The 23,721-nt window shown below is 39.0% G+C and overlaps 1 protein-coding gene across 13 annotated transcripts in view; it reads right to left on the minus strand.

Annotated features, from left to right (window-relative positions):
- The window catches only part of BCAS3 (BCAS3 microtubule associated cell migration factor), a 795,613-nt gene that overhangs the window by 231,254 nt on the left and 540,638 nt on the right, over positions 1–23,721 (minus strand). The window lies entirely within an intron of this gene.

A 23,721-nucleotide genomic window follows, 5' to 3' on the forward strand; every position in this document is an offset into this window, starting at 1 on the left:
GAAGGAAGTTCCCCATCTTAATGAAATTATATTCCCTGACTATGGATCAAACCTAAGACTTTGGCCTCACTGATAACAGAGCTAAGTAGTTTAGGTTCATTCTATTACAGCCTGACAGGGAGAAGAAATGATAAAGGAAACTTCTAGTCATCAGTAATGGACCATGGGATCACTGGATCATTGATTTAGAGATGGAAAGGATGTTGTTCAATTCTTTCAGTCACGCCTGACTCATTTTGTGACCCCATTTAAGGTTTCCTTGGCAAAGATACTGGAGGGGTTTATCGTTTCCTTCTCCAGCTCCTTTTGCAGATGAGGAAACTGAGGAAAGCAGAGTGAGGTGACTTGCCTGGGTCACACAGGGAATGAGTGTCTGAGGCCAGATCTGAGCTCACAAAGACGAGTTTTCCTAATCCCAGGATGGGCACTCTATCCACTGCACCACATAGCTGCCCCAGGAAGGGATGTTAGAGGCCAATTAATCCAACCTCCTCGTTTTGTTGTTGCTGTTGTTTGTCCTTCATTCTCATGTCTCTCCATTCAAATGTCATGATTTGCGACGGGAATGATTGTAATTATTTTAAATAGATTGATATTCACTGATCTGTGTACTCAGGTTTCTCCCTCCAGTAGATAAGTTCCCTGAGGACAGGGACTGTACATATACTTCTAGCTCTGTATCCCCAGTGCCTAGCAGAATTCCTGGCATATGATAGGTGCTCAAGAAATACTTTGTTGAATAACTGAATGGCTTTATTTTGGACCCTTGCACAAGGAATGGGCAGGAAAGTCTTTCTTATAAGATCATGGCTTTTTAAAAAAAAATCATGGAAGATCCTAGATTCGAGAAAGTGACATGCCCTCCTCCCTCACCACCAACCACACAACTCCCTTGGCTACAACTTGGGCTAATGCGCCCCATGTTCCAAGTCTCTCACCTTCTCCAGCACCACATTTGTTATGGTCCAAGTCAAAACTATTCCCTTTCCCCTCTGTAAAGGAGACAGTGTGCTCTGGAAAATAAATATATTGGAATCTAACTGTGGATTTTAAGTTATTCAAACATCTCTCTCACAGCTCATGTTCCTAGCTCAAAGCCATGCTTGCTGGCTGTTTTCTATGGTGGCAGTAGATAGCTTTCACATTGTCTCCACTGTCCCTCTTGTTCAGTTGGCAAGCCCAAGAAACCCCAAGGAGTTTACACACATACACACTTTCAGTACCCTTGTAAGTCTGACATATGGCTGAAATATATGAGCTGGAAGGATAGATTTTGTTCCTTGGCCTCCTTTCTCTCTTTGGTACTCGTGGATACTAGTGAACATCAAATTTTCAGATACTGGGACAAAATAGGGTGGCTTTTGACTGATTGCATAGTTGGGTTAAACATATGACTAGTTTATGGTTTTTAAAAGCAGCACCTCTAGTTTCTGATGAGACAAAAGCAACTGGAAAATGTCTTGTACTATTAAAAAAAAACTATTGGTCCTTTTTGGCTGCCTAGTGGATGTGAGAAAATGTTCCTCTAGAAAGGAAGGGAATTAAACAACTATTGTGTCAGAAAAAGAAGTTCACTTGATTCTTCAGACTTGGTTTTGAAATTCCTCGTGCTCCCTTTTGTGTCCTTTCTGTAGTGGAGACTACTGGATTCCTGGGACAGTGGCCAGTGGGGCAGGGGCCGTGTTTCACAACAAACACACACTTTGGAGGAATAATCAAGGACTTTTAGGCAGTTAGGTTGCATAGTGGATAGATTGCCAGGAACACCCAAGTTCAAATCTGACCTCAGACAATTAATAGCTATGTGACCCTGGTTAAGTAACTTAATTCCTTCTTGCCCAACTTCCTAATCTATAAAATGGGGATAATAAGAACATCTACCTTCCAAGGCTTTTGTGAGGATCAAATTAGATCATAATTGTAAAGGGCTTAGCACAGTGCCTTACCACATACATATATAGGCTCTACCTAAATGCTAGTTATAATGATGATGATAGTCACTAATGTCAAAAAAAATTTCTCCATGTAGAGATCTGTAAAGACATGCTAATCATTTCTAGGTCTTGGGGTAGATGATAGAGAGAGAAAACTGAGATATTAGCAGAGGCACAAAATGTCTAGAATCAGCCCACAGGGAGAGAGATCTCAGCAAGACGACTCTATTATTAATTTGTTCAGTATCAAATGAATTGGGAGGTAAGAACTGCTTTGCTTCCTACAAGACGACGGTCTTAGCCCTAGTTAGCAATAATCAACATTCATTAAGCACTTATTTTGTGCCAGGTGCCGTGTTTGGCATGGTGATTGTTGTTTTTGTTCAATCATGTCTCACTCTTCCTGACCCCATTTGGGGTTTTCTTGGAAAAGATACTGAGACTGGTTTTTCCATTTCCTTCCCCAGCTCATTTTACAGATGAGGAATCTGAGACAGATAGGGTTAAGTGACTTGCCCAGAGTCACACAGCTAGTAAATGTATGAGGTCAGAGTCCATCTCAGGAAGATGAGCCTTCCTGATTCAGGCCCATTGTTCTATCCACTTCTCCATCTAGTTACCTTGGCATGATGATACAAAGACAAAATTGAAAATAGTCCCTTCCTTAACGAGGTTATGTTCTATAGGGGAGCTAATGCATGCAATTATACAGAATACCACAAAAATTTTAGTGTTGACAACTACACTAAGACTTCTGGGACAAGCTGTATTTAAAAAACAAAGTACGTGAAGTATATATGAAATAGATGCTAGGTAATTTAGAGATAGATGGGGGCCCCAGATTTGAGGATCTGCCAGGAAGAACATTTCAGAGTATGGGAAAGTTCCTTGACAAGGGCAGCAGCAGAACCGGGAGACCAAGAGAAACAGGTGATTTTTATGAATCAATTTCCTATTAGCTCTGACAATCCTGCATCCCTTTATTGCTTCTAGAGTAATTTGCCTCAAAGCTTGGACGTGGGTGTTGCATTTACAGATATACACCAAACAATGAGATCTTTTACCTGTGGTTGTTTTTAAAGAAAAAGCTGATTTCTGAAGTCATTTTCTGGCAGGAGAATGAAATGGCTGTGGGCACCTACACAGACACAAACCATTGCCCTTAGGGGCTATCATAATTCAAGCAGGATGCTCTAGCTTTGTTCTATGTCTCCTAAGCAGGTTTCTATTTTAAAAGCACCTTGGAATTATGGTTTCATTATTCTGGAATACATGCTAAAGCTTATCTCACCAAAAACTTGCTGCCCTCAGTCAGACCTGTTGATGTTTCTAATTTCCTCATATAACAAGACTCTAATGTTGCAGAGGAAGTGGGCAGATACTGAGGAATCAGGAGAGGTAAAAAAGCATCAGACCTCTTAACCTCTAAGGTCAAGAGGTCTTGACCCCAGGGCCTTGCAGTGAGGTGGAAGCCAAGAAAGATGTTTTCAGGTAGTTTTAAATGATCTCACCCTACTGGCCTTTTTCAAGGGGAAAGAAGATAGGATCTAACAAGAGAAGACCAGTGCTGCTGACATGAATATGGTTACACAGATCACAGGGTCCCTACTAAAATTAAGCTGTCACTTCTGCCTCAAAAGGCAATTGAACAATTGGTCATCAGTTGCACTGAAGATTTATGCCCCCAAATTAATATCTGTCTGTGTAGAATTTTTTTTTCCTTTGCTTCTTTCCCAGCATACCTGTTACCACAGTCCAAACACTTCTGGTAAAAAACAATGGGAAGCATGTTCATTAGATGGAAAAAGAAACCAGAGTAGATGGTCCCAGTAGAGCAAAGACACCTATAGAATGGAGTTAACCCTGTGTTGTGACTGGTTCTTTCTTTAAAAAAATTTACTTTCGGGGTGGCTAGGTGGTGCAGTGAGTAGAGTTGCCGGCCCCGGAGTCAGGAGAATCTGAGTTCGGTTCCAGCCTCAGACACTTAACACCCACACAAAAAAACTAGCCGTGTAACCTTGGGCAAGTTACTTAACCCCAATTGCCCTCAAAAAAGGCAAAAAAATTACTTTCTATAATTCTGAAGTTGACAATGTGTTTAGCTTTGATGGGTGCTAACTGTCAATGGGGTAAAGGGAGGGGAGTTTGGTTATTAGGCGTTCTGGTCCAATGCATGCATTGGTCATATGGAGGAAGGTGCTGTTTCCCAACCAGTTTTGGGGGAGCCTCTGGTTTACTGCAAAAGTATCACTGGAATATTACCATAGACTGGTTTCCCTAGATACCCCCACCCCAAGCCCTGGCTAATTGCTAATAAGGAGATGGCTTTTGGGAGTCAGTCAGTCAGCATTCTTTACTAAGCATTTACTATGTGCCAGGCACTGTACTAAGTGCAGGGGTCTACAAAGAAAGGCAAAAGACAGTCCTTACTCTCAAGTAGCTTACAGTCTAATGGGGAAGAGAACACACAAAACAACTATGTTACAAACAAGAAATATACAGCACAAATTGGGAGATAATCAACAGTGAAGGCACTAATATTAAGGGGGGTTGAGAAAGGCTTGGTAAATGGTCAAGGCAAGACTTGAGAGCAGATGGGCGATTTTCCATCTTCCCCACCCTATATGATGTGGTTGGGAGGGTGAATGGACAGTTAGTTAAAATGTGAAATGACTGGCAAAGAAATGCAAAAAAAATAAAGACAGTTATATCATGTCTTAATGGGTCTTGGGAAATTCCCAGATGTGCAGCCCTCAGAAAAAGGTTAGGAAACATTGAACATAAGGGAAAAGAATCCATCCTCTTTGGCTTCTGTGAACACAGGAAGGGTATAATACATCTGGACATTCCATGACCAAAGAAAGAATCCCATAGTAGCAAAACCATTCATTTTAGTTTCAGTCTGTGGAATACTGAGGGTATTACAAAATATGCTAGAAATCTCTAGGGCTCACAGAGGATGGATTAAAGGGGTAGGCTTTAGAAACATTTCCCTTCCCTCTCTCTCTCATCCTCCCTCCCTCCTTTCCTTTCTTCCTGCCTTCCTTCTTTTCTTCAAAACTGCCTTCCTTCTTTCCTTCAAAACCTCCCTCTCTACTTTCCTTCTCTTCCTTCATTCCTTCCCTTCCTCCTTTTCTCTTTTTTTGACACTTGGTCTCTATATCTTGTCCAGGTTGAAAGGGCAGCAGCCACTCACTATCCCAATCCCACTATTGAATTGGCATAGAAGCTCTGATTTGTTCTGTTTCTAACCTGGACTTCTTTAGACAACATGGTAGTGCAATGGCTAACTATATTTGTGCCAGACTTAGTAAGGATGCCTGATTGGCTTAGCCCATGGCAAATTAGACCTCCCAAGCTCAAGAGATATTATAATCTCAGCATCTATGTCAGGAGGGATTATAGAACTACACCACCATGCTTGGCTGATACATGGCACATTTCAGATTCAAAGAGGTCATCAACCTAAAAACTAAATCAAGAGATGCTTTCTGATTCCAAGTGTCAAAAGCTGGATGCACAACTCACAACCTATTTTTTTTTCTCTATCTGATGCTTCCGTGTAAATGCCAAGGAATGTATTTGGATATGATTAACATGCTTCAAACATGTTCCATGTGGATTTTCAGAAATCATAAAATTTTCTGACAAAGTCTTCATATTTGAACACTACTTTAGACACTATAAAATCAAGTTTATATGAAACAAAAGGAAATGGAGAGTTAATAAGTAGTTTTCTGGTAAATCTGGGTTTCTGCTATGGATGTGTCCCAAGGGTTTCTCCTATGCATTCTCTCTATACATTTTCCTTTGATGATATTATATACTCCCATAATTTCAGTGACATCAAGGGCTAGAGTTGGGGTGTAGGAAGATCTGGGTTTAAATCCTACCTCAGTCATTCACTAGTTGTGCAACCCTACATGAGCCACTTAAGTTCTCTGACCCCATTTTTAAAATCTGTGAAATGGTGCTCATAATATCATTTACCTCACAGGGCTATCTTGAGCATCAAATGAAATGATGGATATGGAACATACTGCAAACTGTAAAGCACTAGTTAAGTATCTACCATTATTGGTAGAAGAATTAGTATTTTTGTGACTTCTGAATTTCTATCTTCAGCCCCAACCATTCCCCTAAATTCACTTCACATTTCCAATTTCATGCTGTACATCCTTGAGGAATGTCCTACTGGAACTTCAAATTCACTATATCCAAACAAGATAATCTTGCTTTCTTAATTTCTCTATTTCTACTGATAACCCACTCAATTACCTGGCTTCAAAATCTCCAAGTTATCTTCGACTTGTCTCCTTTTTTCATTTTCTACATAAAGTCTGAAAAAGTCAGTGTGGTATAGTAGAAAGGGCAACAGATTTAGAGTTAGCAATCATGGATGGGTTCAAATCCTGACTCTGCTATTAACTACTTGTGAGACCTCTCGCCTGTCACTTGACAACTCTGAGTCTTAGTTTCTTCATCTGTAAAAAGATCTGGACTAGATTGCCTCAGAGGTCCCTCAGAGCTCTAAATTTATGCGTCTATGATTTCTTGCCAACTCATGAACATTTCTGACTCTGCAATAGCTCTTAAATCTGCCCCTTCTTTTCTACTTGCACTGCCCAAACTCTAGTTCAGGCCATCATTATTTCTTGCTTAGATCACTTTAATAGTTTCCTAACTAATATTACTTACTCTGAGCTCTCTTCTTTCCAATCCACCCTTCACATTGATGCCAAAATCATCTTAATGCATAGGTCCAATCATATCTCCCCTCTTCTCAGAACTCTCAGTAGCTCCCTACTGTAGGATAAAATACCTGAGCCTAGTATTTAAAGCCCTCCACAATTTGGATCCCACCTAAATTTCTAGACTTATTTCACACTGTTCCCCTTCATCTATTTTATGTTCCAAACAAACTGGACCATTAAGTACCCCATGATCTCATCTTGTCCCTTCCTGCTTCTGTGGGTTTCATAAATAAGATCCCCTCCATAACTGAAACAGCCTCTTCTACATCTTGTATGTTGAAATCCTTCCCTCCTTTCTCAGATCACATGCTACCCACCTCCTCCATGAAGCCCTTCTCTGATTCTCTACTTCTACCAACTCCTGCCTTAGAAGTGATCTCTCCCTCCTCAAATTTTTCATGCCATTATGCTTGTCTTCTCCTTTTGGAGTGAACTGGTCTACCCAAGTATTGAACCCAAAATCTTAGTGTCATTAGAACAGTGTAAACCAAGTGAGCTAAAGAGAACAAAGTATCAGTCTATTTGGTCAAACCCATGCAAGGATTACTGAAAATAAGCAATAAAGAACATTACTTAAATTGCTCAGTTGTCCTCTGGGTAGCCAGCCATGGGACTGAGGTTAAGAGGAGGGAAGGTTAGTAATAATTTGTGATCTGGCAAATTTTTTATGCTTTCTCTGCAAAATGTCCCTAACATAATGAATAAAGCTGATGTGCTTGCTTCTAGTAGCTCATTAGGTAAATGCCCACATTTACAAGGGGGAGGTGGGGAGGAGTGATTTAACCTCTACATCAGACTGCAGCAATCTGTAGGAAAGTGGCTACGCTTTGGCAAAACCCTCATTTCCCCTCCTTTACTGATTATTCCATCATGAGCTCATTCTTCCCACTAAAAGGTGTATTCATTTTTGGAGCTTCTCCTTTGTGAATAACCTGCTTGGGGAGATAAAGGGGAGTGTATAGAAGTGATGGTTGTCTATCCATTTGGCTTTTGCAAATTTATCCATTAAACTAAAGATGCTGCCTATGTTCATGTAATGGAGAATAAATTTTCCACCATCAAGGGTGGTGTCTTTCATTTCACCATTATACCTCAAATATGTCACTTTAGAAGAGTTTGAAGGACAGCTACACACCCACCTTTGGCTCAGAAAGCATCGAGGTTATAAAAACAAGACTTTTCCCAGTGGTATGCAACCTTAAAGTGAACCTAGGAAAATGGTATTCTTGATTCCATTGCATATATTAGATGTGCAATAACTACATATTATACAGGTAAATCAAATTACAAAAAATGAACCTTATCCTTTGGATAAAATTCTGGGACCAAGCCAACATCATAATTATCTTCTTCTCTTGCACTGTCTGTCCTACATAAGTGTTTGGAAGATGTAAACAGGACATAAATCTGAGATTGGTTCTTCAATCTGTCTACAAATAGCCATGACATTACACATAAACTCTTACTTTGCAGCAGATAGGCTCCCCATTTAAGTAGTTAAGGACTGTATCAGACACCATGATAAACAGAAAAAACCGAGCGTGAATACCAATAAATGCAAGCCTTCCGTCTCGGAAACTCTTCTCTTATTTGATTAAGTTAGGTGAAAAACAGAGCAGTCATGCTTGTAGCTTGTCTTCCTTTTCCCTTTCCTCCCCTCTTTTCATTTCTAATGCGAATCGGAAGTCTATGTGGAGCAGTCTGGCTAGCCCCAGTCTAACCTTCCCATCTGGAAGGGGACTAACCAGCCTTGGGGCTACTTCCAACCCTTCCCAGCTGTTGGGTTGGGGTTTTTTGTTTTTGCGGGCTTGAGAAAGCATATTTATATAAATGATTGCCATATCCTTTGCCAGCTGGTGACCCTGCTCTTGTCCCGGTTGGAGCATGGTTTTCATTTTTAGCGGCCACAGACTGGAACTGACCCTGATAGAGTTAGCACGCTATGCAAACAGCTTTACGCACTAGGGCTGTGACAGTTCAGACAATGGATGCACAGTGTAATCCCAAGGACCGGTGTTTCCCTTTGGGCGAATGTCACAGAATCCAGGGCTGGAAGTATCAGTTGAAAAAATAAATTTGGAGATTCACAGGACTGGGGAGCATTTTCCTCTTCAGTCACAGAGACTGCCATGATTTCAGCCAGGGTCAAATCAGGAAGAATTGAGCAACAATAACAACAAAGGAACAGCCCTTTCTTTTTGATATTTCATACGCTCAGAAGTTTTCTGCTTATTCCTTTCAAAAAGATCCAAGGATGGTAACTTTTACTGTTTCCTACTTCTGAGTTATCTGGTGGGGCTTTATGTCTCTTAAGGAAACACATTTCCAGCTCACACACACACACACACACACACACACACACATATATATATATATATATGAGTACATGTATATACACATGTGTTTCTGGGTTATGTGTATGTATATATGTATACATACATATATACACACAATAATAACAACTAACATTTATTTAGTGCTCTAATGTTTGCAGAATGCTTTACTGACATGTGAGTTTCACAACAACCCTGTGAAATAGTTATTACAGATCTTCGTCAGGGCAGTAAGGCTCAAGGAGATTAATTTTCCCCCCATAAATTCTTCATTTTATTTCCATACATCTTTTTTTCAGAAAGCTAGTGCTAGAAAGGGACTGTACACCCAAGGCTTCCTGACTCTAGACAAGCATTTTATCTGCTATGCTATGACACCTCAAATGTTGTCTCTAAATGTTATCTTCTAGAAGCAATTAGCTCCAAAGGCAAATCTTTAGATCTTGAACTGATAACAGAAGAAAAAAAATAAAAAGCATTGAGTATGGACCTAGTCTAACAAAGGCCAAAAGTACTTGATCCTAGAAATCCTTCAGGTTAATCTGTGTTTCTTTCCTGGATACCTTTAGCCACAGTGAAGCAAGAATGTTTAGAAAAAGACTCAAGGAGTAGGGTCAGTATCCTGGGGATAGTAGAGTACAAGGTGGGAATGGGGAGAAAAGGAGAGAGCAAATGTAAAGAATTTATCAAGGACACTGCCCCCTAAACAACTCCTGTTCTACCTGCAATGGAATGAAAGTATGAGGGTAAACGGTAAATCTCCCCCAATGCTCAGACTCATTTTACGGATCAACTCCAGTCCTAAGTACAGATGGCATAGATATTCTGCTTGGTATGCTGAAGAGTCTTATTTTATTTAAATGTAGAAATTTAATTAAAGATAAATTTACCATCAATGCTAAAGTGATGCCCAGGATACCCAAACAGAAGGTTTTCAGATATGTAATCATTTATAAAGGGATTATATGGCAACTGCAACTGATTATGATTTAGGTGGTCTGTTTGCAGAGGTGAAAGGAGCACAGGGGCTTGCCAAAAGAGACCCCTCTCCCTCTATTCTCTGTCTCCCTCCCCTGAAGGCAGTCTGTCTATGGTGGCCTGAGACACCACACACAAGTGCAATTACAACGCATTCCCGTCCTGGAGGCCAGAACAAGAGCAGATGACAAATGAGAGAACAGGGAGGTTGAAAGTGAAAAAAAAATTTTTTTTCACCCTGACACAGGCATCCTCATTCTTTGAAAGTCAACACATAAGGAGATTCAGCCATTGTGTTTAAGCAGTACATATTTAGTATGTCTTTTAAAAACCCACATATGCTTCTGATATCTGGGATCACTTTAAAGGCAACTCAGATTTTCAACCCGCTTCATAATAACGTGCCAGGAATTTCCACAAGTGCTGAGTGAATTAACTGATGGACTCTTTGAAGTCTCTGTAATTCTGATTAACTAATGAAAAACCTGTGAATTCACAATGTAATTTTTCCCTCTCTTATAAGATATGCTTGTCATGTGGGAGGTGACAAGACCAAGCCATCCACTGCTTACATAGGATCTGAATGAAAAGGAATTCCCTCACAATTGTTATGAGCTCATAGCACACTCCCCAGATTTCTGATGCACATAATCTCTCCTCACCCTTTGCCTATTAGAATCCTTAGCTCCTGGCTCAACTTCACTCTCCTAGCAGCAACCCTGCCATCCTGAGACATCTACACAAAGAGGCTCACTCTCTTGACTGGTGACTGCCAGTTGGACAACCATTTCAGTAGGGACCTAGATGGCCTCATTGTACTCCTGGATTAATTTATTCAATGGACTTCATCTCCTTACCAGTTATCTTGCCCTTATATCAGGGTTTTACTCCCCCTCCTCCCTTCCCCCACTATCTAGCTCCATACTTTATATGTTGTTTTCTCCCATTAGAATGTAAACTCCTTGAAGGTAAAGAGTGTCTTATTTGCTCACATCTGAATCCTTAGTATTTAAGAAACTGGCTGGCATGTACTAGGCACTTAATGTTCTATCTACCCATTCTTCAAAGGACAGTTCAAGTGCCACCTCCTACACAAAGCCTTTTCTTACCACCCCCCAGTTGTTACTGCATTTTCCCTTCCAAAATTACTTTTATAACTTTATCTGTGTATATTCTGTATTTTACCCCTCCCTTCTCCTAGTAAAAAATAAGTTCCTTGAGTTAGCCATTATTTTCTTATTGTCTTTGTAGCTCCAGGGCCTTATACATGGCAGTTGTTAAGTAAATATTTGTTAAACTGAACCAAATACTCACATTGTGCTTGTCCAAGTAACTAAACATCAGTGGGTGCACACATAGTACATAGAATAAAACCTTTATTCAAATATGTTAACTTAAGGAGCTGAATACAGTATGAGTTTGGCAATGGTACCATTTCTGCCTTCCATTCACTCACTGTTACCAGTAATAAATAACCATTCCTACACTCTACCCTTATCACTGCTTCACAGACACTTGTACCCAAGCCATTCTGAAAACCCAATGGGTTGTTATACAACCCTTTCTACACTCGAATTGGCTTTAAGTGGAAAGAAAAAAATCTCAGTTAACTACAAAAGCAGGTTTCCTTATCTGCCACAGAGAGGAAAAACGGAGCTATCATGAGCTAAGAGTATGGATGTTCCCTGGAGAAGAAGCCTCCTGGGTAAACAAGAGAACACCACACTTTTCTACAATTACATGCTTAAGGACTGGGCATCGTGGGACCTCTTTACGCTCTAAGATTAGTCAAAAGGGCAAGAAAAATCGGAAGTTTAATGGGCTTTATTTGGGGATTTAGAATGCACTACAGCCCAGATTTCTTGGGTAGAAGGTGTACAGAAAAAAAAAGACCCAAACAATCATTTTACCAACTAGAACTTTAAGAAGGGTAAATTTGCAACAAGTGGGAATTTCCAGAACTGTTGACAATATGCAAAAATGCTCCCTGTACAATATTCTCCTGAATCATCTTTAGCTAAAAGAGCAATTCTCTTGTTAGATTGCCAGAAGAGAGATATAATATTATTTTCTAAACAAAACAAAACAAAAATCCCAAAACACTGAGAAATGTCAGATTCTACTTGCAAAGAAAGGACTGAAAGTGAAAGAAAACTATTTTTAGAGTTTCAGAAAACCATGGAACTTGGTTTTGGTGAGAGGTTGATTCTTTTTCTCTGAAGTATCCTATCTGTTTTTCTAGCCAAAATTATTTTTAAAAAAATCTCTGAGATGGTTGAATTTATTCTTCAAAATTACTGATTCTATTAACATATAATTCAGCAAGGAAGTTTGGTAACAAGGATCACATCGTTCAATATTTGCTATTTTTTTCTTCCTCTGTTGCTTATGAATTTACTGATCTATTTAAGTTGACCTTATCAAATATAGGCTACTTTTAAATGGTGTCATGGGTATTTTATCAGAGTCCTGGAGAGATATGAAACCTTCCTGTGTCTTTCTTTTCTCTTGTCTTCATTTACTGGACTCCCATTAGAAGTATCTGTCACTTACAACCTATGAGTGATTTTAGGTAAGTCACTTTCTTCAGGCCTTAGATAATCAGTGAGCTCTGTTTCCTAACTCTAAGTCTCTAAGACATTGTATCCTACAATGTCTGTGCTAAAAACCAAGTGTTCTCATTCTGTGCCCAGGAAACTTCAATTCTTCTCCATTTACATACTGGGAACTACATAAATTCTTATTGCAAATTAGGGTTATTACTGTTGTAGAAGTAAAACTGACAATGAAGAAAGAGACAAGTTAAATCTTTCTCCAGGAAATAAATGAGGTGAAAGAATAGAAATAGACCTAAGCACCAGATATATCCAAGCAAATGAGTTCCTAAAACCACTCTTTCTCCTTTGCCTTCTATACTTGATGAAGAACACATATTGAGAACTGACGATGCATCTCATGGGGAAACTCTACCAAAAGAAGCACTAATTGGAAGCAGTCCCCCTGCATCTTGATAGCTGTGGGGATGCATTTAAAAGATGGTTGATGAAACCACAGCATAGCAAGTAATGACTTTATTTGACGGTGGAATGGAGAGTGGAATATAAGTTTTAAAACAAAAATGGGTTGCAGAAACCAGGACACTAAACTATAAGTATCTTAAAAAAAAACAATAACACAAAAAATACAATTCTGGGTTAGGAATGGCTTGTGTATAATTCATTACACAGAATGGAAAAGAGAAAGATTTTCTTTGGATTAAAACTGATATGCATGCATAGGGTTACAATACTTTGGTGTTTGAGAACTACAATGAGAAGATTAAGCTGTAAATGTACAAGAGTGAGTAACAGTACAAAGTTACAGAAATCTAGTATGTGTGTGTGTGCGCGCATGCGCGCATTCACTAGAGGAAGAGAAGCCAGAAATGAGGGTCTTGAATGGAAAAAAAAAAAAACCAAAAAAATTTAAAAAACTGTTCTGAGGGAAGTCTTCCTAGAAAATCCTAAAATTTTTGGAGGGAAAACTTTCCCCTTTTTCAACTACCTTTTATATTTTTCAGTCCATAGTGAAAAGCCAAAGGTTGAGAAAAAATTGGTACATAGGAGGGTTTTAAATTATTTTCAATATGCAAAATATAGATCCTTTAAAAAATCTAGGAAGATTAATTTGGCATGTCATACTCAGAGGAAGAAAAAACTCTTTTAAAAACTTAGCTGCTAATCTTAGGTTAATAGCAGATGACCCCATCCACTCTTAACCTCCAATAGTGACCTCCTGACCCACAAGCAGTGGTTGTGTGCAGAAGCACGTTGCCACCGGAGTAAATAAAAAGGGAACACTTCGTGCTGAAATCGTTACTGCTAATGACAACTGACACACACTTTACACTGCCAGTGGGCAAAGCCATCAATAAATAACTCTAAACCTGTTGGCCGATGTTTTCCAAACTTATTTTCTCCTTTTTTTGTTCTTAATGTCTTTCTTCCTTCTTTTTCCTTCCTTCTCTTTATTCCTTTCTTTCCCTTTTTTTGATTGTTTGTGTCAGGTAGAGTATAAGGACTTTTTTTGAAGGGAGTGAGAGTTTTTTCTTGCTTTCAGGGAATGCACTTGAGGACAACTAAAAACAATAGCATGTTAGCTAGCCTATAAAGTTAAGGAGGCATTGGCTTCTAAGTTAATTACATTACATTAATTTGGTGTCCTCATTTCTGAAGACTCTTATCTCTATCTCTCAACAAGAGGTAGATGTTATGATGTAAATGAAAACAACATTACAATCAGGCCAAACTCAAATTAACTTTAATCAATATGGGTCTCAAGAGAAAAGAGGGGAAAACCTGCCATGCTTTTCCTTTTCTTATTATAGAGATGGGGAAAATAGGATTGTGGAATGCTATGTTATGCTGTCAGATATGGTCGTTTCATCAGTTGGATTACCAAATTTTTCTTTGTTACAAGGGATTCAGTGTGGGGTGGGGGAAGAGAGTATATTGGGAAATGACTCTGAGGTTTAAAAAAATAGGCATAAATAAAGGGCAAACTACATGTAGATAGTCAAGAATGAAAGAGCATGACGCAATAATTCATCCCCTTTTTCATTGGCCTTGACCTTTGGCTCAAGGTAAACTGTTGAAAATAGTTTCATGGACACGCCTCATCTTCCAGGAATTTTAGACTGCAACACATGCCAGAAACATAAAGTTAAATGGAAATGGGAAACTTCAAGATCTGCTAGTCCGTTTTTCTCGGGGAACTATTTATGATCTCTTAGGAAGACCTTGGTCCTGGTGTTCCTGGTCTATTTAAACCTTGCAATAGAGTCTGCTTTAATGAGTTGTATCTATAAAAATCAATTTACATTTTTTGATGCAGTTTCATACTTTTAACCCCCCCACCAAAAAAAAACCAGGAAATGACACAGAAGGTGCTTTCCAAGAATCAAGGACTAGAAGAGGTCAAATTTTCTTTATAATTTCAGCTCCCTAATATTTTTCCCCTACAAATTAAGGGAGTCTTACATACAAATGCAAGGAGTAAAGCAGGAAAAAATGCCTAAAATTAGACTGAAATTTAAGTGTGAGAAGTCCTATAATTCAAAGAAATAACCTGAGTTAAGTATACACATTTTTAAAGAATTATGGGTGATTTGCATATATACACTAGCATAAACACATGTAAGTATATGTATGGGAAAAGAAAGAATCTTGGCAAAGTAAACTCAGATGAAACATTTTGAAAATCATCCTTTATAAAATGAATTTGTACACTAGAAATTTGATATGATTTGGCTCTCTACTATCTCTCATCTTTGCCTCCTCCCAAATATACAAAGAGAATTTTATTGCCTGGACTACTAGATAAGAGGGAGAGAAAGGAAGTTTTCAGGATTTTAGGAGTATGACTTTGTTGTCATCAGTGAGAAAAATACACATGACCTCTCCAAGACAGTACTTTTATGTTGTAATACACTAAGTAAATTGGGTGAGCTACACTAGAGTAACACTGGGGAGCAACAAATTGTTAACATTTATCCCAATGCTAGTAATGGGATATAAATAACGGTTTTCTTTTTTTAAAGCAACACTAAAGTTATAAAAATGATGACAATAAAAATGACAAAAGTTTTTTTAAGGCTTTCAAAGGGGCCAAGACTATGTGTAATTGCAAAATTTACTTTCTCAATTTCTAATTAAAATCTCCCTTTTTATAAAATGTTTTCTGCTTCAGAGTTGTACATGTGTAAAAGATGCTTTGACATGCCTTAAATTGATTCGTCTTACACTCGGAGGGAGGATAACAGTGATTTGTGAAAGAATTTTTTTTCTGTCTTGCACACATCTCTCATTTGTCCATCTTAATTCAATTAAAGGAAATAAGGACAGTTTGACCGATGAATGAACCATATTTTAACTGAGGACATTTCTATTTAAACTGGAGTATATCAACCACTATAATTGTCAGCCAGTTACTTCCGATCTCTAACTTTTGTTTGGAGAGGTCATAGCATGGTCATAGAGGAGAACATATTAGAATATGGGTAACTATTTCAACCAACAGCCAAACAAAGAAAAGAAAGATTGTGCTCATCCCTGTCTTACACGGAGGCTTCTCTACACCTACCATAACCTTTTACTTCAATCCCAATAAAAATCTTAACTTTTACCAGGGGTTTTCATAATCATTCAGTAGATTACTTCTCTCTCCTTCAAATTACCAACAAGGAATACCAGTCTCCAATCAATATTGGCATTTTTGTATGCATTATAAAATGTTATTCTGGTTGGAATGGTATATAAATCCAAAGAAAATACTAACATCTAAACTTCCTTTGTACACACTTGAGATGCTGATTGGTACAAGCATGATTGTTTTTTTTTCTTTACTCTTATCATTAGAGAGAAATACACCATACTTGGCATAGCTACAGTCTAATTTAAAGAATGACTTTGAGCTCCAGTTTTACTGTAATATGAAGAATGAATAATTTTCAGTTTTCCTAGTTTTATTTCTTAGATGATAAAACATTTGATAGCAAAGTATAGGATGTTAGCCTTTCTAATAGGAGAGGATAATGTTGTAGAGTAAAAATATCACTGGATTTGATGTCAAAGTACCTAGGATCTATTTCTCATTTTACGACTTTCTACCTATGTGTCATATAACAGTAGTCATATAGTACCTTTGAACCTCAGTTTCTTCACGTGTAAAACAATGGATTTGAACTAGATGACCTTTCTTCTAACTCTAAATCCTCTAAATCTGAGAGTACAATTGGCTCTACCTTTAAATTAATGTGAATTTTCTTTGAGAAATTACTGTGGTATTATAAACATTAAGGGGGTTAGGGGGAAAGCAAATGTTCAAAGATATTTACTGAATAGGGATTATTTTTCTAATGCTCAGCTCAGTATCAGGCATATCAAGGAAGAGACCCCTATCATATTGATCACCCAATATGAAACTGAACATACATAGACCTTATCAACACCAGGATGACAAGAGACCACAGGGCCTGGGGTGCTTACATAAAACTTAGAGTAAGTGGCATTTCTGGTCTCATGTTTAAGATGAACACACAACCTTTCTTTTTGATGGTTAAATGAATTATTAGATGAATAAGATGATCCAAGCTTCTGCTTATATCTAATTTGCTTTAGGATAGTCTGATTATTTTCCACTTATAGGAGACACCTAGGAAAAAAAAGTCTAAATACTCATTGCCAAAAACTAGTCAGAATAACAACAAAAACAACAATAGTTGCAACATTGATCAGCTATTGCTGATATTTATGGAGAGCTTTGGGGGTCTGTAAAACAGCATGCATTATATAAAATCACTAGAGAGGCTAAATGAGAAGAAAATTGTGCCTTCTTCCAGTTCCCTAGGCTGCTGGGTGGTACCAAAGTATGCAGAGTGTGGGACCTAGAGTTAGGAAGATCTGAATTCAAATCCACCCTTAGACACTTACTAGTTGTGTGTCCTGAGCAGGTCGCTTAACCTCTAGCTACCTCAATTTCCTCATCTGTAAAATAAAACACCTATCTCCCAGGGTTACTGTGAGCATCAAATGAGATAATAATTGTTGAGCACAAAGCACAGTACCTGGCACATGGTAAGTAATGCTGCTGCTGCTGTTATTATTATTACCTGTTGACTGACATCTATTTGTTCTCAAGCATGGAACTCATTTCAATGTGGGACGCCGTTTGCCTCCCAAGGGGCCAGAAAGAAGTGGGGGACATTTAAATATCTTTCTTCAAGTTGGCCAGATGGGGTTAGCACTGTGTGCACAAAAGAAAATAAGACATTTTCGATCTGGTTGCATGGAACAGTAGAAAGAATGATGGACTTGTAGTTAAGAGGACCTGGGTTCAAATACCAGATCTACTCATTTTTAGCTGAGTGACTTTGGGCAATTCACTTAGCTTTTCTGTGCCTCAGTTTCTCATCTGAAACTGAGGGGTTTGGACTCAATGGTCCTTTCTAGCTCTTAAATCCTATGCTCCTATGATCTGAGTTCCTGAGAAAGAACGGCAGAAGTACTTGACATTTTTCTCTCGTTCAGAAATAATTGGGGAATTAGTTCCAGAATCAAAGGTGTTCAGGATAAATGCTAGGAGTGAGGGAGCACTTGGGTCAAGGTCAGTCACATGCTCTGCACCCATCACCTTGCAGGCTTACAAAAAAAAAAAAAGCTATAAGAAGGCAACCAGGTAAACCAGTCCCCTCATTCCCAACAGCTTCATGTTTCCTATTTCTCTGTCTTTCCTTTCCTTTATCTTATGAATTTCCCTCTCAACCTCTGAAAATTCTCTTTCTTTCCTTCACAAATGGAGGATGCTTCCCTTCAGGCCAGGAAAGGATGGTCCAAGGCAACAATGGCTTTTCCATTACTGCCTAGTGAATGCACAGAGATAACTCAGCACCTGTTGTTTCTGTTTACACAACAATGAAGGCAATCTTCACTGGAGAACTCCAAAAAACACCTGCCTGATCGCCCTATTATACTATGGGGATGCTGGGACAAAAGACCAAATCCAGGAGCTTCAGCTCTTGGAATGTTCTGAACTTGCAATATCATTTCTTCACCAGTTACTATAGAGATGATTAGGAATATGCTTGCAAAGAAAAGGTCACTTCTCTGTTTATTAGGGTAGAAATAGCCAGCTATACAAAGGTTCACAGAAAATAGCACTTAAATCCCACAAGCTTTTCTCTTGGCCTGGATATCAGAGAAGATCTTTTCATAGTTTCCCACTTGTGTCTGATTCATTCTTTGCTGAGAGTCTCTCCTTTGACCCTCTCCCACTGTACCTGTAGCAAGGCAAATATCTGGGCATTGCCAGATAAGTCTTGAGCTGGATCTAATTCTCAATTCTTCTGGGTCCCTCCTCAGCTATGTCAGCAATATAGATGTTGTGCGTGGTTTTCCAAGGCCATCTCATCTCATCTCTTCAGGAGAGAGGTTGACAAGAATAAACCTTGAGGCCCTGCCACCCCTCTGAGGCCTGCCCTGCTGGGGACGCATGCACACACAGGCATATACAATACAAGACCATGCATAATGGGTGCACATTTTTTTCTTGCAAAGTGATATCCTTCCTCAGGATGGACCTCAATTTATTTGTTCTTTAAGTCCTCTTCACTGTATCCTTCCATTGGTGGTGTTGGCCTGTATTCCAAGTGACCTTCCATCAGAAGAGGAAGGAAAAAGCCCACTGCACCTCTCAGCGGCATCTTCTTTAACATTTTCTCTCAAAACTGATGCAAAATTCAACTTGAAAACACTTCTGCCCTATAGTTCCCAGTTCTTTATTTATGACCACCTAGGTAGAAACTTCAGTTTCTTATATACAGGTGTAATCCTTTTTTTCTAAGTGTGGGGAATTCATTTTACAGGGTTTTTGGGGGTGTGATTACATTTCATTTCCTGTGTTTCTCCAAGATAAAGGAAAATAAGAATATTGAAAATCTCCTGAGATTAAAAGGAAAATGCAAAAGCATCCTACTGAGCATTTAACCAGTTCTTTACAACTGAATCCAACTCAAATAAGCATTTATCAGGTGCCTATTGTACTAAATGCCAGGAATCAAGGCTACCCAAAAGAATCCCTGCCCTCAAGTAGCTTACATTCTACCAACCTAAGTAACCTGGCACTATACTAACCACTTAAAGAATATTTGGCATAACAAAATTGACATCCACTGGGACTTCAGACTTCTAGGAACATCCCCTCTACAGGGATTTCATTCACAGCACACAGAGCTGCAAAGCAGTTGCCTCCTCTCTGCCTGGGAGAAAAAACCAACATTCCATAAATCCACAGCTTGCAGATATATTTATACTGAGCATGCCAGGGAATACAAGGAGAATCTTCCTGTCATAAAAAAGGATCCTTTGCTGATGGAGGGACCTGTCAGCCATTTCAGATGCTCCCACCCCAACAGGGACTGAATAGACCACTTGAAAAGCACAGTGGAATCTAACCTGTAATTTCACAGAGAGCTCGCCCACCTCCTCTCCCCCTTTGAGGCTTGGGGGTTGTTCTCCTGTGTTAATGACCTCACAGCAGTAGATAGATCCCATCCTTCTGCTTTTCTTTCTTACTGAATGATTTCCCTAAAGCCAAAGCTGGGCAAAATGCCACTAATGCTGCTGTAAAGCCCTGCTGCTCCAGGAGGGAGGGAAGGAGGCAGGCGACTGAGGGTTAGGAGGTAATCAAGCTTACAGATTAAGGCTCACTAAAGCTACAAGATCAGCACAGCTCATGGTGTTTATTAACTCTTCCAGTGCTGAAGCTTCCCCTTCTCCTACCCTCTAGGCTAGGCACCCAGACACAGAGACTGTCTTTCATCATTGGACCCCAAAGGTTGACCTGCTTTGGAGGTCAGCTCTTCAGCTCACCAAGGGGTCTGTTCCCTAATGTGGCTTCCTGAGTGGCCCCACAAGTCGTCAAAGTGCTCCTGCTATTCACAGTTCAGTGTGCCTGCTTTTAAGTCTTTCACTGAGCCCAAGAGAAACTGTCATTCCAGAAGACAATATAATTTTCCTGTCCATTACAACAGCTCTATCTGTTCTCTGCTCACTGAGCTGCTGGTGTCAAATGAGTGCAGCAGGGGTTAACTTCTGATTAGAAAAGAAGCTGGGCCAGCCGTGTGTTGATCTGTTTTAGAAACAAAGAAAACTACAATTCAGACAAACACTTGATTACAATTCAACAGCTGTTTATGGAAACAAGGTTTTTTGAGGGGCTACATCTTCCTTTGAATCAAGAACACCAAAAAGCCTCTCCCCTTGTCCCAATGACTCTGTTTACTTGGTGACACATTTTAATCCTATGACACATCCAAACAATACTTTGCAATTACTCTTCTACCCTCACCCCCATCTGCTACCCATCCCACCTCTCCAGTTTACTTTTCTGCCCAGGAACCAAAGAGATGATTCATTTTGAGTGACCCAGAAGGTCTGCCTAAGGGAGTTCTGCAAAAGCATCCTTTTATGAACTCTGGAATTTTCAAGTTGGCCACATGGCCACACTCCGTATTTCTATAGCCTTCAGTTCCAAAATGGAGACAGTTCATTTGTAGGTGTTGGTACCAGGGCTGCATTTGAGCTGTTGGCCCAAATCAGTCTGGCTCCTCTGCCTAAAAACTCACCACTTGGTTTTTATTTTTAATTCCCCCCATTTGGTTGATTTGGTCCATTATATTTCATTTCCTTGACAATAATTAACAAATACACAGGGCGGGTGGTGGTGGTGGTTATGTCAATTACTTTTGAGAAACAAAAAAAAAGTCACAATGATGACATTGTTAGGTGGACTACACAACAACGACTTCATTTCCCCTATCCTAGTTTGAGGCAGATGAACTTGGACTTTATTGATGTCAGCAACAGTAAGCCCCCAATCACAAAACACCAGCATTTCAGTAGGGTAATGACCCGTCTATATATTCAAAACAAGGGTCTCATTCATCATAATTCACATTAAAAAAACATCCTCTAGCCAAACTAATGGAGGGAATGTGTGAAAAGTGATTGGATGGGTAAAAACTCTGTATGCAGCTGGAGGGGCCTAATTGATTATACTCTGCTCCAGCAAAGCCTCCTGCCCAGTACATCACATCTTCATCTAACTGCATTTCAATTGATTTTCACTGATAGGCTTCTTTCTTATGTCTGAGGCTTAAGTACTAAACTAATAAAAGGATAAAAGAGTTTGTAATACAGATTTAAAAAAAAATATCACCCATCCAAATTTCTATGAAATAAGATAGAGTCTTGGGAAGGTGGATCTCACCAAACCCCAAAGAATGTAGGATCAATAGACTATGGGATCCCAAACTGAGAACTGGAAAGGACCAGGCAGCCAAAAACAAATAGATAAATAAATGACATGTTAGCCTCTTTGAAAAGCCTAAAGTGAGAAACTAACACTGATAGTCAAAGATAGGACACATTTCAATCAATACCTTGTGAAGTAAAGGCTTCAGTCTGATGGAAGATTGAAACCTTTAATCAATAAGTGGATGTGTTTGTGCTTACAGAGAGATGGCTCAAATGTAGGAAATCAAAGCTAGAAAAAAAGTGAAATGGTTCATCTTTTATAATCACAAAATGAAGGGTGTACAACAGACACACAATTTCCTTGTGAAGCAAAATAAAAAGCAGTGAGGAGTCCTTCATATAACTGCTGCTTTAAATGTTCTCAACTGACATCTCTATGAGTGCTTTGGTTTAGGACCAAAAAAACCTGCTGATTTGATTTTCTCATTAAATGGGAATAAGGGCAAAAACTAAAAGTGTGTTGCCATATATATATATGTATGTATGTATGTATGTTGTCCTGAAGAACTGACTAGCTACCAGCTTAGAGACATACCTAGTGAGCTGAGCAAAACCTCACTAGGACACTACAGATTCATTCAGAAGATTTTAGAATTAGACTGGTTCATTTTTTAATCCACCCATTGATTGATTAGTACCAAAATAATCTCATTATAAGCTGGTTTTGTCAATAAAATGGCATCCCAGCATGGACCAAATGGACAGAACTGTAGAGCTCTTTAGGTTTATATACATATGTTGAGCAACCAGTTTGGTGCCATTTATGCCCATGGTGCAATAGATAATAAAGTCCTGGGCTGGGAATCAGGAAGATTCCTCTTCCTGAGTTCAAATCTGGCCTCAGATATTTACTAGCTGTGTGACCCTAGGCCAGTCACTGAACCTGGTTTGCCTCAGTTCTCTCATTTATAAGATGAGCTGGAGAAGAAAATGGCAAACCACTCCAGCATCTTTTCTGAGAAAACCCCAAAGAGTCAGACACAACTGAAGAACAACTAAACAACAAAGTTACTTTATTAATTAAATAATGTTGATTCTTTAAGCTTTAGGATAGCTGGACTAATTCAGAGAAATTGAAAGGGGCAAAATTTGTTTTAATTGACCTAAGTGAAAATGACCCTATCGGAACATATTTATTTTATTTTGAAAAGAAGTCTCTGACTAATTATTCCTATCACCAGCTCTGCTATCTCCTAGTCAGATGTAACATCTGTATGACAAATGAAGAAGGAATATTGGTTCATATGGCTTTATACTCCTTCACGAAGTTGGTGTTGATAATCTCCAAAGCACACCCATGATTCTTTAAATGAAACATAAGAATGCTGTCTCACAGTACAGTTAGGTTATCCATGTGCAAAAGCCCAAGCCAAGTAATTACACATCCGCTTAAAGGATTAGACACATAAGATTTCTTTAAATATTTAATAAAACTATACAGCTGTTTGGGGGAGACGACAGTCTTTTGTTCTAAATTTCTTAAAACTGCTATGCTCAAAGCAATTCACCATTTTGCTTTGGGTAAAAATAATTTTATGACAATTTATACAAAGTATCTTTAAAGACAAGCTTATTATCAACATCAGGTCTTGGTGAGAGATCTGGTCTAGAAATCCAAATTAAATAAGTGGGTGCTGAAATTGTTGAGAAAACATCTGTCTTAGTAGAATCTGCAGGGGGGAGGGGTAACCCACCATAAAGACTGTGAAAATATATCCAAGATTCTGTTTACTGATTGACTGGAATTACCCAAATATCTGCTCTTTCCAACTCTCACCTTTAAGCTGATTGTCCAACATCCCTCAGAACAGAAAGTTTTTGGAAGATCAGTGGGTGCTTAGGCAGAGACAACCTGATCTTTCTGTAGGTG

This window comes from Petaurus breviceps, unplaced genomic scaffold (genome assembly GCF_028583685.1).
Source record: "Petaurus breviceps papuanus isolate PSGF00001 unplaced genomic scaffold, PetGlider_PUasm1.0 91023, whole genome shotgun sequence".
NCBI classification, from domain to species: Eukaryota; Metazoa; Chordata; class Mammalia; order Diprotodontia; family Petauridae; genus Petaurus; species Petaurus breviceps.